The following is a 6,000-nucleotide window of genomic DNA, read 5'->3' as shown; positions in this document are numbered from 1 at the left end:
CCCTGAAAGCTCCAAAATGGCCGTCCTAAAGTTTCCTTGATAGCTGTGGTTAACTCTGCCACTGTGTGCTCAGCGGCCCAGGGTTGGCTCTGCTCATTTGGGCACTGTCATTAGTTCACCCCGTGTGTCTTCTCTGTGGTGAAACCCATAAGACCACAGTGACCCCTTGGCGTGAAGAAGAAGACCCCTCTCTGCCACCATTTTAACAAGGACGAGGGGAAAAGATACATCTGAGAGCGCAAACATTTAGTCCCCCTAGATAACACTGTTTGAGTTGGACCAGCTCTCCAGTAGCCAATTAAAATCTACGAGAAAAACATTGATGGTGATATATAGTTTGTTTACTAAACTTATGCTAAATGAATGCAATGGTCCAGAAACCATTTTCACCACTGGCAATTTATTTAAATATATTCAAATATTATATTAGCACCCCACACCATGTTTAAAATTTATATTATTAATTATTCACTCCTCTTAGAGTCTGAGCTGTGTCTCAGTCATTACTTTAATTAAGCCCAGCATCTGTAAACACTAAAGAGTTGCTAATCGAAAATCCACAACGCAGCCAAGCGCCAAAATGTAGCATATGCCAGGATTTCTTATGGATATGGTTCAAATGTGATGGATCTCACACTTCACGTATCCCACTTCTAAACAACTCTCCCACTATACAAAGTATTGGAAATACTGCTTTCGCCTCCAGCTTTTGAACTAAGTAAGTGAATCCAGCCAGTGGACTGGATATTGATTGCAGTTACAGCTGAATGTGAGGGAGAACCTCGAGGTAGGTTAGAGGTGAAAACAGATGGCGTGAAGTGAAGAAGTACATCGTCCCTCAAAGTCTGCATGTTACACCTTATGAATTCAGATGAGTATGTTTATGCTATTATACTATATGGTCAGCCAAACATGCAAGATGTACTCTTTTCCCTTTGTTGGCAGCAGTGGTCTGAGCAAAGCTTGTAAGTAACAAGAACATTTCCCAGAACATAGATATATCTTATATGAGCAGAAAGCTAAAATGCTTGTTAATCTAATTTCACTGTCCAATTTACATTAGCTATTACTATGAAAACATACCATGCTATTGTTTGAAGAGAGTGCACAGTTATGTACTTGAAATGTATATATATGTATATATTGCCCAATTAGGCACATTTGGGCAGATTTGATACAACATTTTGAACATAAATACAATAGTTCATTGGATCAGTCTAAAACTTTGGACATACACTGCTGCCTTCTAGTGGCCAAAATCTAAATTGCACCTAGAGTCCTTGGTCAGATAATGGCCTTTCTCTTGCATTTCAAAGATGATGGAACAAAAAAATATACAAAAATCTTTGTATTACCTTTTACCAGATCTAATGTCTTATATTCTCCTACATTAATTTCACATTTCCACAAACTTCAAAGTGTTTCCTTTGAAATCGTATCAAGAATATGCATATCCTTGCTTCAGGTCCTGAGCTACAGCCAGTTAGATTTGGGTATGTCATTTTAGGCAAAAATGTAAAAAAGGGTCCGATAACAAATTCTAATTTACAATGACGGCCTACCCCGGCCAAACCCTAACCTGACTACACTGGGCCAATTGTGTGCCACCCTATGGGACTCCCAATCACGGCTGGTTATGATACAGCCTGGAATTGAAACAGGGTCTGTGGTGACGCCTCTAACCATGAGATGCAGTGCTTTAGACCACTGCGCCACTCGGGAGCACCAACAATGAGTTAGTGTACCAAATCAAGTTGGACAAACAAGCTCACACTTGGAACAAACACACACACTGACTCTCCTTTAGCTCTCTTACATCCCACCTCGTATTTGCAGTAGTTTTAAAAGATGTATAGCGTGTAAAAACAAAACAAGAAATATGCTGTGTTGAAGGTTTGTGTTGAGGTTGATGCTTTTTGACTGTTGATAGCAGACTTCCTATTTGCGATGTGGCATGAGCTGGGAACTATGACAGCTATTGACCCAAACAATATGCCCTAAGCATTCTGGACAGGCAGCACATTTATTTGTTGAGGGTCACAGAACACACACACACACACACACACACACTCCTAGGAAGTTGACGTGAAACTACAAGAGGAGGCTGACGAGTTTGAGATTAGAGGATATAGAAAAAAATATGAATCAACACGTCAAGCCACCTTGGTGTGGAAACGGTTATTGTGCCATGGCCTTTAACTGTGACAGCAAACATTTTCCCCTGGCGCTGACCTGATTACATCATCCCCACCCTACAGGTGGCCCTCCTCACTACAGGTGCCCCTCCTCACTACTGTTGTTGAGCCACAGGTGTTTGCTGTGTCTTGACAGAAGCATGGGAGAAAACCAACAGGCTTATTATCGTAATTGTAACCTGTTGCAAATGTCAATATTTCCAGGGTGAACAAGAGGAGTATTAAAATGACATATTCCTATTCATACACAATTCCTTCGGAAAGTATTCAGACCCCTTGACGTTTTCCACATTTGGTACGTTACAGCCTTATTCTAAAATTGATTAATAAATCAAATTAATAATAAATTGATTAATTAATTTTAAAATCCTCAGCAATCTACACATAATACCCCATAATAAGAAACAGAAATACCTTATTTACATAAGTATTCAGACCCTTTGCTCTGAAAATCGAAATTGAGCTAAGGTGCATCCTTTTTCCATAGATCATCCTTGAGATGTTTCTACAACTTGATTGTAGTCCACCTGTGGTAAATTCAACTGATTGGACATGATTTGGAAAGGCACACAGCTGTCTATATAAGGTTCCACATTTCACGGTGCATGCCAGAGCAAAAACCAAGCGATGAGATTGAAGGAATTGTCCGTAGAGCTCCGAGACAGGATTGCCTTGAGGCAGAGATCTGGGGATGGGTACCAAAACATTTATGCAGCATTGAAGTTCCCCAGGAACACAGTGGCCTCCATCACTCTTAAATGGAAGAAATTTGGAACCACCAAGACTCTTCCTATAGCTGGTCGTCCAGCCAAATTTAGCAATCGGAGGAGAAGGGCCTTGGTCAGGGAGGTGACCAAGAACCCGATGGTCACTCTGACAGAGCTCAAGAGTTCCTCTGTGGAGATGGGAGAAACTTCCAGAAGGACAGCCATCTTTGCAACAGTCCACAAGTCAGGCCTTTATGGTAGAGTGGCCAGACAGAAGCCACTCCTCAGTAAAAGGCACCATGACAGCCCGTTTGGAGTTTGCCAAAAGGCACCTAAAGACTCTCAAACCATGAGAAACAAGATTCTCTGGTCTGATGAAACCAAGATTGAACTCTTTGGCCTGAATGCCAAGCATCACTTCTGGAGGAAACCTGGCACCATCCCTACGGTGAAGCATGGTGGGGGCAGCATCATGCTGTGGGGATGTTTTTTGACAGAAGGGACTGGGAGACTAGTCAGGATCGAGGCAAAGGTGAACGATGCAAAGTACAGAGAGATCCTGGATGAAAATGTGTTTAAGAGCGCTCAGGACCTCAGACTGGAGCGAAGGTTCACCTTCACACAGGACAATGACCCTAAGCACACAGCCAAGACAACGCAGGAGTGGCTTCGGGACAAGTCTCTGAAAGTCCTTGAGTGGCCCAGCCAGAGTTGGGACTGGAACCCAATCAACAATTTCTGAAGAGAAATTAAAATAGTTGTGTACCTGAAATTAGCTGCGCAGCGACGCTCCCCATCCAACCCAACAGCGCTTGAGAGGATCTGCAGAGAAGAATGGGAAAAACTCCCTGAAATTGTGTGTAGATAGATGAGGGGGAAAAAACTATTAAATCCATTTTAGAATAAGGCTGTAAGCTAACAAAATGTGGAAAAAGTCAAGGGGTCTGAATACTGTCCGAAGGCACTGTATGAAGTCTTCACTGTCCCTAATCATTGACAATCCTATCCCCCCATATTTACCCTGTGCACATTTTTGTTGAATAATCAAGTTGGCAGTGCAAATGTGTAAATAAAAGAAAATCGATGCGGCACAATGAACCTGGGCCATTATAAAGCAAGTCTGAGTACAAACAGTCATTTCTGTTTCATTTTCACTGCAGCCACGTTTTTGTCATTAGAATTTCTCAAAACACCCAAAAAGCCTTGTAGCAAAGCAACTGTTTATAGGTCATGCATGTTTTACAATCACCAATACCCCACGCTCTCGACTTCTCCTTGCGCCACATAACCAGCTTGCAGATTCATTATTCCCAGACAGGCATTAGAATCGACTCCAGTTTCTTTCATAAATACCAGCTTGACACTAGGCAGAACTGAGCAGTGCTTGGACTGTCAAGATGCTGTGCTGTGCACTGCCACTGTGTGTATCACCCTTGTCAATCAATGTGGAATCGAGAGTCGCTACATGGAATCCAACAAGAAAAATCATAAAATGAGAAGTCATATTAGCTAGCTAGCGATCAGTCACTACTCTCATTAACATAATAACATTATCAGTCACACCCAGTACCTCGAAAAGTATATATAAAATAGAGAGTAAAATGCTACTCTCAATTTGCCAATGAACCTGTTTTCCCTAAAAAGGTAGCTGTTGCATTAGGCCAGGGAGTGGACGTGGACCAGCAGAGAATATTAATTATGCGATTTAAGACTTACAAAGTGTTCAGCCGCACCAAGCAGCCAAACACTCTGCTGACTGATGCATGACAAGAAAGAGAAAACATTCTGAGTGCCTAATGAACCCAATTAAAACACAACTCAGCCTTAGCATATGCTGCTTTAATGAGCCTAATTGGGATCTGGGTTAAAACAATAGGGAGGTGGTTGTCTATTGATGTTTTAGGTTGCATCAGATGCCATTGCTGCTATTTATAGACTCATGATAAAGTTAGACATGTAGGCCTAGCAATTTACCATGGCAATGCTTTCCTCTTCCAATCCTAACAATGTTGCCAATGAATGTAACAACATTGCCCTTGTGGGCACAAGACTGTGTTAGCCCACTGAGCTAAAGCCTAGGCATTCACTCAGGAAGCTAACACAAGTCTTCAAGTCTCAGGCAGAGTTACTCATCATACAAGTGTGGTTTACAGAACCATGTCCCGTTACACCTCACTACTAGTTTGCAAATTTTATGATATCCAATACTGCCCCAGTGAATCTCTCTCCCTAATCACTGACTGACCACCAAGGGGTTTGTTTATGCCAGAGTCTGAGATCTCTCATGCAGAAACTTAAAAAACGCATGATTAAAAACCAAGTTCAAGGAAAGCTAAAATATCCTGTTGAGAGACTAAATCAAAATCCACAGTGAGAGAACATGGTAAGCATGCAACTTAACCTGCTGCAGTAGATTTTATTTTTGATTGCTTTGAATTAATGTGCCAAAACGCATCACCCACTTGAATTTTAAGTTTATTTCTTAAATCCTGGCCTTCCTTTCTAAGCTACCACATGAGCCTCCACATGCATGCTCATTAAAGGAGCATCTCTGGACAGACGAAACGTCTGCCAACTATTGAGATTATTAAGGGGATGGAGAAGGATCAACCCCCCCATTCTACCCTAGTGCGAACTGTCACATCATCACTGTACAGTCGTGGCCAAAAGTGTTGAGAATGACACAAATATTAATTTCCACAAAGTTTGCTGCTTCAGTGTCTTTAGATATTTTTGTCAGATGTTACTATGGAATACTGAAGTATAATTACAAGCATTTCATAAGTGTCAAAGGCTTTTATTGACAATTACATGAAATTGATGCAAAGAGTCTATATTTGCAGTGTTCACCCTTCTTTTTCAAGACCTCTGCAATCCGCCCTGGCATGCTGTCAATTAACGTCTGGGCCACATCCTGACTGATGGCAGTCCATTCTTGCATAACCAATGCTTGGAGTTTGTCAGAATTTGTGGGTTTTTGTTTGTCCACCCGCCTCTTGAGGATTGACCACAAGTTCTCAATGGGATTAAGGTCTGGGGAGTTTCCTGGCCATGGACCCAAAATATTGATGTTTTCTTGCCCGAGCCACTTAGTTTAC

Source organism: Oncorhynchus mykiss, chromosome 19, assembly GCF_013265735.2.
Source record: "Oncorhynchus mykiss isolate Arlee chromosome 19, USDA_OmykA_1.1, whole genome shotgun sequence".
NCBI lineage: Eukaryota > Metazoa > Chordata > Actinopteri > Salmoniformes > Salmonidae > Oncorhynchus > Oncorhynchus mykiss.
The sequence above is the reverse complement of the archived record's forward strand: the minus strand, read 5'-3'. Positions refer to the sequence as shown.